Source organism: Leptinotarsa decemlineata, unplaced genomic scaffold, assembly GCF_025532065.1.
Source record: "Leptinotarsa decemlineata unplaced genomic scaffold, Ldec_3_MD MMD2_tig00026345_RagTag_RagTag, whole genome shotgun sequence".
In the NCBI taxonomy this organism is placed as follows: Eukaryota; Metazoa; Arthropoda; class Insecta; order Coleoptera; family Chrysomelidae; genus Leptinotarsa; species Leptinotarsa decemlineata.
Genome location: NW_027412696.1, coordinates 2,162,456 through 2,183,350, shown reverse-complemented (window position 1 = coordinate 2,183,350; position 20,895 = coordinate 2,162,456). Strand labels below are relative to the sequence as shown.

General features: G+C 33.9%; 1 long non-coding RNA gene across 1 annotated transcript in view; it reads right to left on the bottom strand.

Annotated features, from left to right (window-relative positions):
- Nucleotides 1-20,895, bottom strand: part of LOC141486071 (uncharacterized) — a 353,419-nt gene that overhangs the window by 81,165 nt on the left and 251,359 nt on the right. The window contains exon 3 of the long non-coding RNA XR_012467630.1: nt 8,370-8,388. This is a non-coding gene — a long non-coding RNA (uncharacterized lncRNA). The remainder of the gene's footprint in view (nt 1-8,369; nt 8,389-20,895) is intronic.

Below are 20,895 nucleotides of genomic sequence, written 5' to 3'. Positions count from 1 at the left end.
ACACGTATCTACAACATTCATATTCGAACGTGGACATCAAAAGTTAGTCATGCTATGCTATTATTGTTATATTCGATTTGAGCAGGATCACAGAATCTATTTAGAATTTGTGCAACTGAGCAATCTCCAAGTTTCAGTATGTAAAAAGAGAGGGTAACATATACTTTCCATTCAGTTATACTTTGACGTAAATCATTACATTTTTTCTGGTGTTTACAAAACTCACCAACACGTAATTACCGGATAGCCATGAACTTTTTACTGAACCTAAAATAACTGATATCAGAATGAAACAACTCGAGAAAAGAATCACAAACTATCACGTTACAATCAGATTATTCACCCCTACAGTACAAACAATATGATTTTTTTTCAGTTAGAGACAATGGCGTTAATATTGTGCTAGCTACTTTTCTCCATAATCACTGATTTTTTTTCATTATTAGTCAGCAGGCTATGCTTGAAGACTGGCAGTAAACAATTCTAAAGAAATGAACTCCAAACGTTCAAGCCAGTCTCGAATATACCTACACAGTAATTTGAATGGACTGACGCCTATCAGAAAACAACTACTCCCCTGGCTAATACTACGAAGGGCGTTGGATTATATTCGACAGGCGTCATTGCAGGAATCTTCACAGAAAATGTCCTGCATATGCAATTGGCAATACAACTGAAAGAGACGACCTTCAATTTTAGAACGGGCACACTTGCAGACCGGTTTCGGGCTCATTAGCCACTCATCACTGCAAAATAATGACCATCATTGACCTGAAGTCAATGATATTCCATAATTGAAAATCGGAATTCTTTCAGAGTATTTCATTCCTCTTCCTAAGGTGGAGCCAAACAACAAAATGTCACTCCATCTAGTGAACGAGGTACTAACCAACTGCATATTCGTAATTTGCCCGATTCCTCTGAATAAGGAAGAAAAACTTTCTTATTAGTCAGTGGGCTATGCTTGTAGACTGGCAGTGAACAATTCTAAAGAAATGAACTGCAAACGTTCAAGCCAGTCTCGAATATACCTACACTGGCTTGAACGTTTGAAGTTAATTTCTTTAGAATTAATCACTGATTGACTTATCACATTGGATTAAATTGGAACCACAAGTTGTTTGTGTTAGTTCAAGCTGTAACCGGTGTATTTTTCAGATGGGATTGGTTTTTGGAGTGGAGTCGCCATGCGCAAGCAACTGTGCGATTATCTCCCCACACTATCTCTCTCGCCATACTGAGCTCGGATACCCATAGTGTATACAGTTTTGTTTAATACAGTATAAATATCCTGAATTTTTCGAATGAATAATTTTCAGAAATAATCAAAAATAAAATATGGTAACAGTAATGCAGTAGAAAGTGAAAGTGAGCAAAGAAAGCAAAATCACATTGCGACACACTATCAAATCGTGAGGTGATTATTTTTTTTATAAATTCCATCATTTCAGATTGCCATTGTCTAATATGATTCTACTGTCTGAACCGAGAACCCACTCACGCGGTACAGTATCTGAATCACGAATCCAACCACAATAAATCCACCAAAAGGGGAATCATCAAGACTCGAGTGGATCGTGGTTTCCGGCTCTGTAGTATCAAGGAAGGTCTCGAGGAGAAACTAGTCATCATCAAAAAAGATTTTCAACGAACTGGTTACTCCAAAATAATGATAAAAGACTGGATAGAAGACAGCAAGAGCCTGGCAAGGAAAAGAAGCCGTCACAACCAGTGCTTGTACTTTCCTACGTAAGAGAATTGTCTGAAAGAATGATAAGAATTGGGTCTGAGTACAACATCAGAACGTACTTCAGATCCAGAAACACCATCCGTAGCAGTCTCACGAAAACCAGGCCATCAAACGCAAACTCCGATTTCAAGAATTGCATTTAACGGATGCCCTGTGAGTGCGGCAAATCGAAACATCCAAACAACACCCGAAGACGCTTCTGGATACTAACAATCGAAACGTCGTGAAGTAACTTTGATTGAAATCTCTTTCAATTATTCAATTTTTATTTTCATTTCTTTTCTACTGTTAAACTTACTGTATCAGATATAGAGATAGGGTGGTAACGAAGGTAACGAGACAACAACCTGAATTTTGTTGAAAAAGAAATTAACATTATACCAGCGAAAGAAAAAATTGTTATTTTTGTACTGAGTTTGTTGAATGAGTGTTTTTTAATGGCACATGAGAGTGTTAAATTTTTGGCCAAGACAACAGGACGAGGTCAAGAAATCAATGGAAAAATCAAGTCCGAAATAACTAAATAATACTTTTCCTTTTTATATATTTTATCCTTGATGTTATCAATACATCCAATTCAATTTGTTAGCATTCTGTTGTCTTTCTATGTCGTTACTATTAAAACGGTTTGTTGGCCGCCGAGTGTTTGAATGGTTCGACAAGAAACATTAAAGAAAATTTCTGAAAATTTGTTTATATACTTTTTTGAGAAAAAAATCATCAGAAATTATGAAACCTCCTACGTTATGGAGTGTCTATTCGATGTTGAAAAGTACATTGAATGGTAAGGAAAATATTGATATGATGAAGTTTTCAAAATTGGTCCCGCTCATCAGGAACAAAACTTTCATCAACGGATGATATCATTAAATTCATTCACGATGCTGTTAACGAAAAAAAAATACTACAAAAGATACCAATATAATCATTATTTTGAAGGATTAGTAGTGATTTCAATATTTATCATTTAAAAGTTGCCTAAATTTTGGGTATCAGTGGTGCTTGTCGCCGTGAAGAATTATTATATATAATTATCGATGCCATTAAATATGCTAGATCTATATCGATTGTTAAAATACCTGATACGAAGACCTATTGTACGAAAACGTTTACTGTTTCAAATTCTGATTATATTGAGATATAAAGCAAGTATAGAGCACTACGGCCACCTCATACAAAAAATTATTTTCTGAATCATTCGTGAGGAAAATGTATTAACCAACATGTGGGGATCAATAAAATACGAGAACTTGAAAAAGACGTGTATAAGAGATGCGACGGTCACCGTTTCAGAGAGGAAGCTCTGCAAGTCTTCTGGATAATGCAGGGGGCAACATAACATCCATAAAACGTCATGGTGGCTGGAAATCTGCCTTCGTAGCAGAAGCATATATAGAAATTAGTTTGGATAACTATATAGAGATATATAACAAAGTATTGTATTGTCCATTTTCTTCTAAACAAATTGAAATATCTGATGGAATTGTGGAATCAAGTCTTCAAGTAATATATAACGTTCCTCATCAGCAGCACCACAGAACATCTTCGGGAATTCATGTTGGGAGTAAATTTTATCATCAATTATTATTCCAATAAATGAAATTGTTTTATGATGAATAATGAATTGATAATATAATAAGTATTGAAATATTAATTGAAAAATAAATAAATTTTCAATTTAAATCATTGAATTATAAAACAACAATAAAAATTTATTGGCGCTCCGGGGCGACTTCATTAATTCCAGTGGAGCATTTGCTTTTTCAGCTGCATCAATAGAGATGCAGAAATATCGAGTTTTTTTGACAGTTATTCAAAAAAGTTATCATTGTAATAAACCGCAGCAATGAAGAACAAGTTGATTCATTCAATAAATATAATGGTTCTTCGAGCCGGATTGATGGTGTATACTAATGGCCCTTCGAAATTGGTGTGGAAAAGTAAGGGAACTGACAAATCAATTCACAAGTGTTGGCAGACGAGTAGAACAGTGGACCAGTTCAATGTAGTAGTTATTGAACGGTGACTAGATAAATAGAGAGTTGAATGGTTAGTGGAATTCTCAAGTGAGATTGGATTTTTTTTTAATTCCAAAAATGATAACTATAATGAAATAATATAAATTCAACTTATCAAGTACACAAATACATATTTGAATATTGATTAAATTGACGTTTCAACTTCCACAATCTTGGTTTTTATTGTTAAAAAGTGAAAAATAACTTGTCATGAAATTTTTACAAATTGCTTCTGCCGTCATATATAATTGTTGAAAATGGCATCAGAGGAGTTGAAAACTTTGAATAGAATGAGAAGTGCATTATTACCGAAACTGACATTTTTTTTAAAATTTTGGACACCTTGAATAAATATTTGAGGGCTCTGAAAAGTTTTGAAACGACCAATCAAGCTCTGGGATATTTTGATTATATTTTGGTTGGCCTCAAAACGTCTTAACTAAAATGGAAGTCATTCAGATATGGTAAAAAATGCCCACTTTACAAGAATTCAGTAAATTCATAAAAGGTCGAGTGGATCTTTAAAATTAAGTCGAATTTCTGCAAAGTTGAAATCGAAAGAAGCGAACTCAAAAATGAAGTCATAATATGTAACAATAAATAACTCAGTTGCCTTTCAAAGCATTTGCCGAGGATACCACTGCTTAGTGAATTTTGTAGAGCTTCTAGCGCCCTTGACTTGCTGTGGAAACCGATTTTGAGTTAGTCCACTTACTACCACTCGCACTATTGAATTTTCTCTGCCACTACCACCGTTTGTCGTTCTAACTTCGTTGCCCGACCCTTTCTTTCCTGTAGATAGTTGATACGTTTCTGATGGCATGGTATTAACACCGATTGGTTTACTTTTATTCTGAATATCTTCGTAGCTAGTATACAGGAATAATTTCCAGTACAGTCAAGTAAAATCTGTCCAGAAACACCATCCGTAGCAGCCTCACGAAAACCAGGCCATCATACGCAAACTGCGATTTCAAGAATTGCATTTAACGGATGCCCTGTGAGTGCATCGGTGGAGCCACCGATGCACTCACAGGGCATCCGATGAAATCGGTGGAGCCACCGATTTCATCTGGATCAGACAGACCCCAGGAATATCGTCTCTCCACTGGCGCTACTCACTGTAGTGCTGCCTGTATCACTAAAAAAGCATAGGCAGACAACTGAGATCTCATTTGTACCGTCAAAGGGCGTCAAATAACAAGTTGACGTAACTGAGAGCGTTACACCGAAACAAGATCTTTTCGAAACACCAGAACTGCAACTTACCTCAATTCATCTCCTGAAAACGCCAACTTGGTTGGTGAAACACATGTCGTGAAGAATATTGCAATTCTTGTGTTTGGGAAAATGCTCGTTTTGGATTTTTTTCATGCCAGAGATTCTAGATTTATCTTTTATTGATAGCGTTACAACTGATTTATACTATTGTGGTAATGTTAACAGCAGTTCTCTAACTATTTGATGAAGAACTCAAGTTGTTGGACTTTTTCTCTGAGAGACAAATTTCAATGTATTTATGATTCATTCGAGGGTTTTTTATATTTTCCATCACTTCTATTTCAATGAAGCGAATCTTCTGGTCATTCCCAAACACCTACTATTTACATGAAGTTTTTCCTATATTTACGAAAAACTCTGCAATAAAATGCTTGGTAAATTCAGATCCATATACTGGTAATAGGGAGAGATGTTTTTTATATCATAAATGTGTCCTGCTATGATAACTATTAACTATTAACCAGTTCATAAAAACTATTTGAAGTTTCTTGCGTTAAACAACCAATTCAAACAAGTGTTTAAAGGCGCAAACTGTCATGCTGTCATACTATATCAATCCGGGCGCAAGCATATGCCCCAGGCTGTGACTGCCGTTTAAATCTATTCAATTACGCAGATGCAGCGAAACGGTTTTGTGTAAAATGTGACGAGGAGATGAGGTCCTGTTTTTTCAATAGATTGGCAGAATTAATTTGCATAGTTTCGTGATTAGTGTTCAACCTTGATTCAGCTTTTTTTGTGTTATTGAATTCATAAATCTAATAAGGACTTTCAATTTGGAACACAAACAATATTACAAATATTGCATTGTGCCGTTGTGAACAAATACTTTCATTGAATCACCCAATATTTTATTGGGTGATTCAATGTATCTGAAGATGATTGTAATCGTCGAACAAAATGGTAAAATGTATGCAGAAGGAATGAAAATGATATTATACATAACAGTAAAATTTTCCATGTATGAGAAAACCATTTTATTGTAAGTATTATTATTTTCTATCTGATTTGTGAGGTAATTGCATTCAGGCTAAGGATATTGGGAAATTATAAACTCAATTCAATATTATAATTGATATTAATTATAAAGCTAATCAAGACTGACCAAACTGACACAATTCAACCCAAATTATCCATACAAACTTCATTAAGTAAGGTTCAAATAATTATCTCCTTTCATGATAAATATATATATATATATATATATATATATATATATATATATATATATATATATATATATATATATATATATGAAATCTAGAAAGGTTATTGCAGTCAAGCTGCTGGAAAATAATTCCATGAAAATCAAAAAATAAATAGATAGGTACTCTTTGATCATTTCCATATTGATTTCAATTTAAGAGCCACCGGTATACAGCTGTTTCAGCCTATTGGGCATCGTCAGTACCGGGCAGGCGGTCCTCGATTGAAGACAAAATGAGAAAAAACCAAGAAAGTACTTGATAAAAATAGCTGGTTCCACTTATGTTTCGCTTGCGTTTACGCAGCTATTTTTATCAAGTACTTTCTTGGTTTTTTCTCATTTTGTCTTCAATCGAGGACCGCCTGCCCGGTACTGACGATGCCCAATAGGCTGAAACAGCTGTATACCGGTGGCTCTTAAATTGAAATCAATATGGGAATGATCAAAGAGTACTTATCTATTTATTTTATATATATATATATATATATATATATATATATATATATATATATATATAATGTATATAATTATATTTTTGAGGTATACAAAAAGAATGGCATTGCTTCATATTGTTTTTATAAAATATATGATGTACTTTTACACCACTTCACATAATTATAAGAGTACTAATTTTTCATTACAGAGGTACAAAGAATTCAAACATAGTTATTGAACTTATAACAGATAATAAGTGTAATTATTTGTCTATTTCAACTCAGCGTACTTCAAAAAAATTTTCTTCAATGAATATCGCTACCATAAACATATCAACAATTGACAGATTATCGGAATGACCTTTTGTAAATCCGTCGTTGGTCATGTTTGTTCGAATTTGCACACTTAATAGTAAACAATACAGCAAACCAGCAAACGCAAACAGTTCAACACAAATGGAATGGCGACTGGCGAAATACAGTATGACGTCACATCCAATGGCTAGGCGTTTTTGGTGACGTGACGAAATTTAAATTTTTAGTGAATTTCAATTATTTCTATAGAACAAATAGCATTCAAAAAATAGTTTTTTTGTTAATGAAGGCTTTATAACAATTATATCTTTTGATTATCAGTGTAAATTTTGTGATTAAATTTTTATGCAAGTTCGCTATTGGTGGTAAATATTCAATTGTTGATATGATATGTTTTCATTATAAATGAATTTGTTTTGTTGTATTGAATTTGTCTTCCATCCAGTACTTGATTCATATTTTTATTGTATTTTTTAATATTTCTCCATTATATATTTTCAAAAAGTTGATTTTCAAAAAATAAATTATGCTGATAATCGCACTTGTTCACTGCTTATGAATTTTACAACAATTTCAAGTAGCTTCACTCAATATTCGACTAGATCAACTATGATAATAATTAAACAAATTTCACAAACATTTTCCATTTCTACCAGCAGCAATTTCAACCGAGGAAGCTACGAGAAAGCGTCTACAAATAAAACATGTTTGTGAAAATTATTCAATCATCATCATGGATAGTGTTACTAATTTTCACTAAGTAACGGATCGAACGTTTTCGGAAATACTTCATTGCGAGATTTCCACTGAACAATTTTACAAAAAAGCAACACGTGTTTCGCCATACATTGACTTCTTCGGGCCATTGAATGGCGAAACACGAGATGCAGTTTCGGGAAACTGTTCAGTGAAAATCTCACAATGAAGTGTTTTCGAGTACGTTTGTTATGGATTTTCATCAAGTATCGGTATATAAATTCCTTTATATACAGTAACGGATCGGTCCATTTATAATTCTGATCTACATGGTATCAACAAAGTCATCTATGGGGTCAAAAGAAACTCCATTTCTTCAAGATATTTTGTAGGAGGATATTAAAAAAAATTGAAGGTTTGAACCGCGTTCATCTTTAATGAATGAAGTTCGAGATATTTTTCGATCCAGTAGAAGGCACTTTTTACGAACCCTTTCTCTAGTAAACAGATAGTTTTACCGCTTCTCGTATAGGATCATTATCAACAGAAGCAGAAGTTTTGCATAATTCACTCCCCAATTCAAATCATTTTTATAAAAAAAACTTTCAAAAGTATTTTACATGAAGTTGATCATGAACATTGATGGTAATGAAATCTTTGAAACTTACCGAACTATCAGGCTTGAATCTGAAACAGAAAATGAAAAACTATTATTTTCTCGTATAAATGGAACCTCCACTGTGACAGAATCATTTCAATTTCAATTCAGAGTATACGAATGTCGTGAGGTAGGGGTGAGCATATCGTAATTGTGTACAGTCTAGTTCAGAAGTGTCTTTCAAGTCTAACTTTTTCCTTCGCCTCCCAAAAATATGAATGAGATGTCAGTCGATTCGGAATAGCGTGTAGATAATTATTGAGAAAACAAATGCTACAAAAATTGCATAAGTTATAAACAATTGACTGAAAAAAATTGCGTTTTTACAAATATTTTAGAAACTATTTGACATTTTTCAAATTTGAAAAGAAAAAAAATGTTTCGAAAAATTCTATCCCGAAACTGTAGGATCGATATTTATAGATTCCCCAGGGGGTCAAAAAATGTTTGTCGTGATTTTCCAGTTAATTATGCATTAGTTGATTAACAAGTTTTTCTACTTAATCGGGAATATTGTGAGTGGGATAATAGTATAATAACAAATCTGTTATCAACCATTTTCTAAGGCAATGTGTTAGGTTTGTGAATGTCTCAAATGAAAACGGTTATCTACAACGTCCATATATTCGACTGTGACAATTATTTAATGAATCAAGGTGTTATTAGAGGAAGAGAATATTGAATAAATAAAGACACTTCAGGTTGAAAATTTTTCTGAAATGTATCTTTGTGAAATCAATACTATATGGTGTTAGAGGACACCGGTAGGTGTCAAAATAAACAGCACTCCATAGTTAGTTAATGTTCATATTATTTACGAGAATGTTGGAAATTAATGATAATAAATAAACTTACAGAGAAGCTAACCTGCATTTTATTATTTTCACCGGAGAATTATTCTTATAAAGAGAACAGCATTTTGTCTAGTAGCATGTTCCAAATTGATATTCACTGAGAGCAGCCAAATTTTTCATGTTTGAAAATTTGCAAATAATGATGAAAAATGAGAATTGAAAATTTCTACGTTTTTCATCACTTGTATGAAAGTGGGAAAAAATACAGAAAGTTTCAATTCTTATTTTTCATGATGATTTCTCACCACGTAGTAACCACGTTGTTTGTCCAAAATACGTGTCAAAGCTCTATAATTTTGCGTAGACTACGCTTTTGCGTAGACTTTTTTGGAAAGTATTTTGTTTATGAATTATAAATTCAATGTTCTTATTGATAGTACATAACTTCAATGCTTATAATGGAATATTGAGGCATAACAATATATTTTTTCGGATTATGGAAAGTGAAGTTACCTACAGAAGATCGATGAAAATCTCAGAAAGGGTATTTTACAACTAATAACAATCAGTGGAAAAGACATACCAATGAGTCGATTCAGATCACTGAAAGTAAGTGAGTAACTAAGTAACAAATACATACATATTTCAATTGACAAAAACACACTCACTGATACTGACGTTGGTCGTACGAAAATGATGTTCAAATTATACAAATGAAACATGTCAATAAAATAAGTGAAACATTATTTATATGTAAAACGGTTTTTAGTACTTTATCTACATCATTATCAATATTTTTTCAATAAAACCGTTTCCAGATTTCAGTTTCCGATATTTTCACTCAATTTTCCTAATTCTGTTTGGTTCATTTAGTGCCTCAGTATTCAAGGTAATATGTGTAGTAGGTTGGACAAGGTTACGGAATCATACGCGTATTCACAGTATAACGATATATTAACGTCTCTTTTACTTCAAGTCACAAACGGTAATCAATCAATACTACATTTCCTATCTCATAACATAATGCAATCGGCACCTCCCAGTCATCCCAGTGACTAATGCTCAAATAATATATAAGTCACGCTGCTCCGTCACTATTTCCATAGTCGGGTACTGCACGGCCATCCTTACCCGTTGACTCAATGTCTATGGACACCTGTAAAAAGAAGGGGCAAATATTCAATTACTGATATACCATCCACATTTGATTTCGCCATCAAAGGCTGATTTTATCATCAAGGGCTCGAGTTGCCATCAAGGGCTCATTCTGCCATCATGGGCTCGTTTCGCCATCGAGGACTCATCGAGCCATCGAGGGCTCATTCTGCCATCAAGGGCCCGTTTTGCCATCAAGAGCTCGTTTTGCCATCAACGGCTCGTTTTGCCATCAAGGGCTCGTTTTGCAATCAAGGGCTTGTTTTGCCATCAAGGGCTCGTTTTGCCATCAAGGGCTCGTTTAGCCATCAAGGACTCGTTTTAGTTCATTCACGTTAACGTTTTTGGAATCTGAACGGCTTCACGTGTTCTGCTGCCACCACAGCTTCGTACAAGCTGTTAGCTTTGCTGGTGTGTAAATCCTCCTTCACCTTATAACGGTCATTTGGAAAGACCTCCATCACTTTGAATGGACCTCTGAATTTAGGTAATAGTTTTATACGTTCACCAGTTGCAGGCTTGCTTATGACTTTGGTCAAGACCAAGTCGCCAATATCGAAAACTTTTGGTGGATTCCGTTTTTTATTGTATCTATTTTATTTGTCTCTATTCTTTTCCAATCGTTGCGCCGTTTCAGCTCTTATCGCAGTGACGTCCACCTCCCTCTCTTCGGCGTTGTCGTGGATATCACCATCCATTTTCAATGGGAATCCAAATAGAAGCTCGGCGGGCGTATTTTGTGTGATGCGGTATTTCGTGCTATTAATGCCTTGTTGAACTGTTGCCACTTTGGAATCCCATTCATTGCCATGTATACTTGCTCCTGAAGTCAACAAAGCGTCTAGTATTGTTTTGTTTACTCTCTCCGCTTGGCCATTTCCTCTTGGGAGACCAACTGCTATGGTGTGTAACCTGATACCTTTACGTTCGAGATATTGTTTAAATTAATTGGAAACAAATCCTTTTTCCGCATCTGTTATTATTGTTTTCAGATTTCCAAAAATTGTACATATCTCGCTCAATGTTACTATGACACATTTGGTAGTAGTGTTGGGAACCGCTTTCAAAAATATGAATTTTGAAAATCCGTCCACAATTACAAGTATATACTTATTACCTTTTGTAGTTTCCACAAATGGTCCCAAATGATCCAAGTGTAGGGTGTGGTGTGGTCTCGCATACTTGGGCATGGAATGCAAAAATCCAAACTTCTCACCACTATTTTTTTATGGTAGAGACAATGTGAACATGCATTTATGTATTTTTTCACAAATCTATTCATTTTGTTAAACCAGTAATTTTTCTTTTACTTTCTTTTACTTTTACTATTTGCCACCTACAGTTTTTCGGTACTACCCATCTTCGACAATATGGCGTTACACGATAAACTTTATTCCCTAGTAAATCGTATTCTTCAAAAATAATTTTATTATTCACTTTATCACCACTTAACAATATTTCATCGATAGAAGCATCTAAATCTTGCGCCTCGCATAGATAATCATTTTCGTGTATTCTGTTAACGTTCTCTATATTCTCTCTGATCTCAAAATTACGACTGAGTGCGTCTACATGCTGCATTTCCAAGGAGGTAAAACCTATACTATTCTAGGGTTTTCACAATTGCAAGTAACTCTAGTTCGAATGAATGATAGTTTTTCTCCTCCTCAGTTGTTTGCTTGCTGAAATACCTAATATAATTTTTTTTGTTTTCAGATTTTTGAACTGATATTCCTGCGAAACCTTCCCGATTCGCATCTCTATAAACTATTATTGGTAGTTTAGGATTAAAAAAACATAATACAGGATTTGAAAAAATTTTCCTCTTGAGATCTTGAACAATTTTTGTCAATGAATCTGACCATGCCCAAAAGACATTTTTTCAATAACTTTGTAAGAGGAGCTGATATTCGAGCAAAGTCTTTAATTAATTTTCGAAAAAATCCTATCAGACCCAAAAACTGTCTCAACTGTTGTTGATTTTTTGGTAATGGAAATTTATCAACCGCCTCGGTTTTGACCGTATATGGAGATATTTTATTGAACGAAATTTCGTGACCCAAGTAAGTTATTTTCTCCATCGAAAATACAGATTTTGACAATTTTAGCGTTGGGCCATAATTTCCCAAAATTTTCAGAACTTCGTTTAGCAGAACTAACCCCTCAGTTTTGAATTTAGATGGTATCAAAATGTCATCAAGATATGGTCTTATGTGAAACTGTCTTAAGGGTTGGAAAAGTTCATTCATAAATTGTTGAAGAACTGAGGGACCATTACATAACCCAAATGGGGTCCTTAGGTATTCATAGTGAACCTCTGGCGTTATGAATGCCGTATACGGAATTGATTTGTTATCTAATGGTATCTGATGATACCCCGAAGTTAGATCGATACTTGTGAAATATGTGTATTCTCCTAAACTATCAATGATTTCTTCTATTAGAGGCATCGGAAAACTATTTTTCTCTGTGATTCTATTGAGTGCACGATAATCGATGACCATTCTTTTCTGACCATCTTCTCCATTAACTAGTAAAGCTGGACTTGAATAAGGTGACTTATTTTTGCATCCAACAACTCCTTTACTGTTTCCCTGACAATTTGTTTGTCTTTCTCTGAGATGCGATATGGTCGATGAGTGACAGACCTATCTGTAGTTGACTCCATAGACAGAAAAACTGAATGTGCTTTCCCCAGGTGCTTCATATCGGAAAACATACATTTTTCATGTTCCATCAAAATTTTGTCAAGTTCCGATGTTTCCTGCACCGACAAAGTACCACATTTTATGTTTGACAACCAATGAGGAGTATCCACTTTATTCTGATGAAACGTTAAAATATCATCCACCCTCTGGTAAATGATATTCTGATCCTCTGTGAAATTTGTTCCGATCAGAATATCATTTTCGATATTGTTGTCATCGATTACGTAATACACTATTTTTAACGTAACTTCATCAATTTGTTTAAATTCTCCGTATAATGGGTCACTATTGTTCCAGTTCTCAAAAATTCTGACAATTTAACCATGAGTGATTTAACATGTGATTCCTAACCCCGTGTTAGGAATCACACGTTAAAAGGTAAGACCTCGTTAATCCTTAGCTCGCACAAGTTTCGACTTCTGAGGGTTGTCGTTTGTAGGGGTGCGACAGCTGGTTAACGGAAAAACAGATTTTAAACAGATTTTTTTTAAACAGATTTGTTCGAGTGGCTTGACCATCTGCTTGAGTTTTTGAGCTACTTCCGATTTAATAATTGAACAGTCACTCCCTAAATCTACAAACGCCGTACACTGATTGCCATCAATGAAAACATTTTTGTATAACTTTGAAGAGGGATGGTTATTTCGAATTAATTTAACTTTTTCGACTTTAGTGTCTTTTATGTCTTTTCGTTTGAACTGTTCATTAGAAGTAGATTTTAATTTCTGTTTTTTCAAAAAATCATGCCCTTTTTTTGAACAGAAATTACAAATTTTATTTTTGTGTCTACAATTATCCTGATGACGTCCGGCTCTCCCACAACAAGAGCAGATTATTTCATTATTTTCCCTGGGACTTCTAATGAAACATTTTGAATTACTACTAATTGGTATCGGCTGTTGCGAACGGCTCTTGCAGATTTCAGTTGCTACCTGTCTGTATGTTTTATTGTTGAGGTACACCCCCAACATGTTAGGATTCTGAATATTTGACGCTTCCACTGCCAATTTCAAATTATGATCATTCATTGCACCCATTATCAGAGAAACTTTGTCGGAGTCAGAAAAGTTTGATCTTGATTTATTGATTTCTGCCAAATGATTGAAATGGAACTCATATAATAAGCATCCTTCTGTTAGCTTATGATTAGCCACCTCCATAAATAGCTCGTAAGCGTTTCTTGTACATTGAAATGTAGAACTTAGTAATTGTTTCCATTCCGCCCACGTATTCTGAGACCACCCTAATTCACACCGTACGTAACTTTCATACCATGTTTTAGCTGTTCCCTTCAATTTATTTACTATTTGAAAAACTATGAAACCATCAGACCAACCATATATACTTGCATTATGGTTGATAATATTGATCTGATCGGACACTTTCATATCCAGTGGATCAAACTCAGGCACTGCACCCGAAAGAACAATACTAGAGCTTGGCTATACATTGCATATTTGCGGCATAGTATTTGAACTGGCTACACTTGCAGTTTGACTCCTGCGTTTTCTCGACTCTTTCCGATGTCGACTCGATCCCTTTGGAGACTTTCTTGCTCTTACTGACATCCTCTTTTGTTTTCGGTTACGATCCTCTTCACAGGAGCTGGAGGAGGATCTGGATGGACTGCTGTTGGTTAGGGACAAACGCTTCTCCGATATCTTTCCATGTTTTGACATGACACCACACTATTCACGCTGTTCATCACTTCTGATATAGTAGATTCGACAAGGTTACGGAATCATACGCTTATTCACAGTATAACGATATATTAACGACTCTTTCACTTCAAGTCACAAACGGTAATCAATGAATACTACATTTCCTATCCTATAACATAATGTAATCGGCACTGTCCCAGTCATCCCAGTGACTGATGCTTAGATTATATATAAGTCACGCTGCTCCGGCACTATTTCCATAGGCGGGTACTGCATATGTTATCCGCCATTTTGTAGCTGAGGCCATCTTGGATTTGCATCCATTTCAAAATGAACTATTACTCTACCAGTCAAGCCCTCTCATTTGATTCATTTATTCACGTAGTTGTGAAAAAAAATTTGATCCGCCATTTTATAGCTGCATCCATCTTGAATTGGCATCTTTCTCAAAGTCTACTACCATAGTCGTAGAAAAATTTGTAATCCACAATTTTGTAGCTGCGGCCATCTTGAATTTGCATTTTTTTCGAAGCGACTACTATTCTATTAGTGAAGTCCTGCCATTTGATACTCATATCAGGGTGATTGTGAATAAATATGTAATCCGCCATTTTGTAGCTGCGGCCATCTTGGATTTACAATGATACAGAATTCATTGAATTGTATTGTGACCAAAACTAAATATATATCGAATTTCATGTCAATCTGTCAAAAAAAGAGGATCAAACTTCAATAACTAAATTCTACTCAAACAATCAGACAGGGCAAGCTAAATAAAACCGTTTAAAAATAATGGTTATTTGTCCTTCAGATAAAATTGTTCAAAAAAAGCATTGTACCTGCATCAAAAGTTATATGAAAAGGTATTTGAATCTGTTAAGAAAATTTAACATTCCTGAGTAGTTTTACTGTTTACCTTCAAAATATGTAATGAGGCTGCTTCCCAATAAAACAATTCTGAGCAAAGACTATTGAATTTTATCTTCAATTGAGGATAAGATTGGGAGGAGCAAGGACCATTTTTGGAATAAAAAGAAAGCAGTATTCGTTTTATATGAAAAGAATGCAAGTTGACGTTGCTCAATGAGTTTGTGAACTCATTATTTGTATCATTTTCAGTTTGACCGTTATGGAAAAAGAATTTTAATAGTTGAGCAGAATGTTCTGATATTCCGACTTTTCCGACATGTGATGAGAACTTGTGGTCGGATTTCAATAAGACGTTATCGATTACATATGACGATTTTTTTGTAATTCTTGTAGGGTCTAGGGTCTTTGATAGTGATATTCATTTGACGTTTATGGTTTTTACCGGATGAACTGAATTCAAAATCAAATCCTCACAGATGTGTAGTTTTCATATTCTTGGAACAATTTATTTAGGTAGATCGTTCAAAATATTCAAGAATAGATATTGCAAACTCACCTGCTGGTCTTCTTGAAACAGTAACCATGAACTGAATTTGACTATGGGCTATTGTGAATTCTACCTTTTTTTCCAGTGGCAATGCCGTTATTACATCATTTGGAAGTTGGAAATAAAAATATTCTCCGGCACATAAACCATATGTACTCGTATATACTTATTTCGAAAAAAGTGAGAAATAATGTTTTACCACTTGACACTTCACTCTCAGATATTTATCAAATATTTATCGTTATACCTTTTTCAGTAGTTTTCAATGAATGAGGTTCAACACAAATAACCGTCCTTAGTTTCGCTCATTGAATGTTTCCGCCATACTCATTATTATTGTTATTACTAATAACAACATTTCGAAGATATTCAACTCTATACAAATTTCATCATCCTTTCAAAGACATGTTGCATATTCATAATTGTTGCTCCTACAAGAACTATATTTCAGAGATTCATTTTCATATTTTTTATTCACTTCAATTTTATGAATCGTTTTCCAAAGAATGTGGCAATCTGCTCGCAACACGGTATTTTATTTAAAATTCAAAGTACGGCATTCCGAAACTCGAATTTCATGAATGTTCATCTTTCAGGTATGAGAGACGAAGTAGCTCTGGAAATTTTTCGATCATGTCGAAGGTATCCAAATTAACTGAACTTTAAACAAGTATGATAACTTTGTTCAGTATTGAACTATGTTTATGTTTTTTGTATGCAAATGCGTGTATTTTATGTATTAATGCTTGAGTAAAACAAATTGTAACAAGTTATCCAATTGGTTGTTGTATAGTTTTGAAATTCGTAAAGCATTTTGTTGAAATTAACCCGTTATATAAAATTGAAAATCATTCGACTGTTGTAGATAAAATACATGAATATCTGTGTGACACTTAGCTATGAATCATTTTCGTTATAACGGGTGAATGAATTGTGAATTGTAGATAACCCATGATCCCCGAAGGGTATACTATTCAGATGCTCTTCATGTGAAATTTCATAACTTCGGGTTGTGATATGTTGATAGTTTTGTGTTTTTGATTGAAGTTACGTTGTGCAGTAAGTTAATTATATATTCAGGCCCCAAAATACTGAAACTTCAAGTATAGCTGATCATAAACCTGGAAGGCCACAACAATTCGATGGAAGGTCATTATACTTATGGAAATACAACACTCTTCAACACTTTTGTATGGCTGAGTTTAGCATTCGCAGAGCCCTGCAGTTTTGGTGGAAGAGCAATACTAGCAACACCGCCTATCGTCTAACCAGTACTAGAAATCGCACGGTGAACGGTAAGACGTCGATACTCTTTGGCACGTACAAGTTTAGACTTTTGGAGGTTGTTGTTCATAGGAGGTTGGAGGTTGTTGTTCATAGGAGGGCCACAGTTGCTTAACGACAAAACAGGTTTTTTTGTTCGACAGAAACTCTCACTGTGCGATCTACTATTTTTCTGGGATGTCTCTGTAACAATTTCAGTTCTATTCAATCAGTCTGTAGAAAATGTGAAAATATCTAATGAAACCTTTTCATTCGATAACAAGATGTCGCTTCTCTACTAACGGCAACCTCTTTATCTTGTCACTTCCTTCCAGTGACAAATTATTTCATCAAGGAAATAAAAGGAAGTATCATATACATACATTGCATTCTAGCCCTGCTCCTCCCTCACAATAAATCATTTGAATTCGAAACGAATCATGAAATGAGTCAACCTGTCAATGATCAATTAATGCGACAGTTTTTTGATAGTATCTTCATGTTTTGGATTTGACCCCACTGGACTTTTTTCATTGTCGATGAATGTGAAAAGTCTACGACATGCAGCCAACTACTAGGGATAATAAATGGAGATAAATTGCCGCCTGGTTCAACTTGTATGAAAGTTAATGTTGGTCATTTTGAACATTTGATGAAGCGAATTTTCCAATTGAGCTTCACTTTCTAGTTAACGATTGAAAACAAACTTATCAATTATTGTTATAATGTCTAAAATGTTGCAGAGTTAGATACATAGTCGAGAGATTGCCACCACCAAATATGATATTAGTCGACTATTACTCCCATAATAAAGGTTGACGTTCACGTAATAATGTACCCTTTTAAAAAGTGAAGTTGACGTATTTCACGATTACCTTACAGTATTAATGTTAAATTACTCATTTAGAGATTCTTGTTCCAACTGAAATGCACTCCATAGAAGTGTGTAAGTTAGTTGAGAATATACTGATGCCTTGATTTTTTTCATTCGAATCGCACATAAAACTTATGAAAAATTGATTTGTTTTGATTTTATATCCACTATAGATATTTGTTTTTCTAATTTTCTTCTGTAAAAAATGTACACCAGTCAGAAAACTGATTATGAAGATAACTATACAAATTATATTACTACTCAAATTTGCAAAATGCTGAAATCAGATTTTTCGTTAATCAGTAGTCCCCTCTAATTCTTAGCACGATTCTAATGATACTCATCAAATTTTGTGCCTTCTGAATGATGGATACGCATGTATTCATAAAATACTCAAAAATATAATAATAATAATGTTTATTCAGATTCAAATCACAGAAAGAAATAACTAAAGTAGGTACTACATACAGTTGAATAAACATTGTAGAAACCACAGAAGCATCATATGTTGCTTGTATGTGATGAAAGGGAGATCCAGAGGAAAAAAATTAATATACGATAAATATCAAAGTATGAGAATGAATTATATATATATAAAGGGGATTTGCATAAATAAATAAATATAAAAAGTTGTCAGTTTTGGAATTATATCATTTGAATTTAAAATCATACAAACATAAAACTAAATTGACAGTTGAGTATAAAATCACAATTGTAAAATACGCGTACTAGTAATAATATATAAAAACACGTTGAAATCAATATGGATGTTGTTGAAAATGGATGTGATATATGTTAATTAAATGATAGTACCCTTATATACACATATATACATACATATATGAGCACATATGAATTACAGAATTGTAAGTGGACAATAAAGCAAAGGTACGTATGTTTTTTTTTTCATCTACTCAAATAGACGTAGAAGTTCAAGTCTCTGACTTTGAAGAATATGCTCTTTGAACTCTTTTTTGAATCGATTGATATTTGAGATATATTTTATATTTTCAGGAATTCGGTTGTAGAGTTTAGGCGCAAAGTGAGTAAATGATCTTTGTGTAACGACCCTGACCATTAGGGGTGTAGTATACTGATCTCTTTGGCGGGTGTGATACTGATGTGAAGGAAGCGATGCCGTATGTCTATTTGTATGATATTTAGTGCTAGAGCATAAAAAATACGACTGTCGTATTTCTAACAGACGAGTTTCGATGTATAATTTATCAGAGGGATACCTACCATTTTTAGAGAATATTAATTTAAGAAAAAGCTTTGCATAATTTCAATTTGAGAAATATGACTATTTGATGCTCCTGCCCAAACTAGTATTCCATAGCGGATATGACTTTCCACGAGCGAGTAGTATAAAGTTTTGAGATATTTCAGAGGTAGGAGATAAATGACATAAAGACAAAAATATATAATATATAACTTGGTGAGTGGATAGTGATTCATTTTTAGATTCTTGAAATGTTGTTTTCCAATATGAAGGGTATGGTTGAGCGATGGTCCATTGGATTCAGAATGACGTAAAATATATTAATTTTCACAAGTACCACCAACTGACTGATATGAAAATGAGTCTCACATTGATTTGGCAGCTTCAGCATAAACTGTTTTCGGCGACGCTGTATGAGCTATTCTCTCTAGTGTTGGTACGATGTAAGTCCTCCCCTCACAGAAAAAACTTTGAAGGATCACGGGAAGTGATCTTCATCTTTCATCTGGGTCTGTGACACAGACACGTGTCTGTGTCAACTTCTTTCAGGAACCTGGGTACATATTTATATTTTATGTCGAAATTATTCACTTCACCCTTCAACTCGGAAAGCCGCCCTAAATGGTCCTGAAGATGAAACAATAAAGTTTCGAAACGTCGACAATTTATAAATTGGTCTTCTTTAACATTTTGACCGAATTCCCGCCAACTTGACAATCAAAATTAATTGCAAAGAGTCCTTTGTTAATATGCAAAAAGTCGTATGTCAAATTAAGTTCCAATTTAAAATTGAAAAAAAGTAGTATATTACTGTAATCATCTTATATATCAATTTAATATTTTAAAAGTTACATTATTAATTAGTTACTAGGGAAACATAGACAGAAATATAATAATCATTCTAATAAATCATACGGAAATAATCAGTTTTTTTCTACACCCGTACTCTAACAATACACTTATATGACCATAATCCGTTTCATAATGATATCCATTATGATACAGATTTTTCATAACGATACAGATTATCAACCAATAGAAACCCATAATTTTTCAATCAAGAATCCTGTTCCTTTGTCCTAGATTCTAACCTAAGTAACTAATTGCTTTATTTGTCAAAATCAGTTTTCATATTACCTAACTATATTATCAAAATGTCTGAAAACAGCGATATAGAAGGAATACCATCGCCTCCAATATTTTTAAAAGATCAGATTAATTACAGTTGTTATATTCAATATAAATATAATTAGAAACTTCATAGTTTTCATATATCCATGATAATACAATTAGGTTTGTGTTTTTTTAAAAAAATATGAGTTAATTACTGTAAATGTGTTCAATACAAATATAATATTTATAGTTTTTCATTATTTATCGTGTTTAGAAAAAATAGCGTATGAAACTCTCATGTAATGGTTATTAATACACTCGCATATACC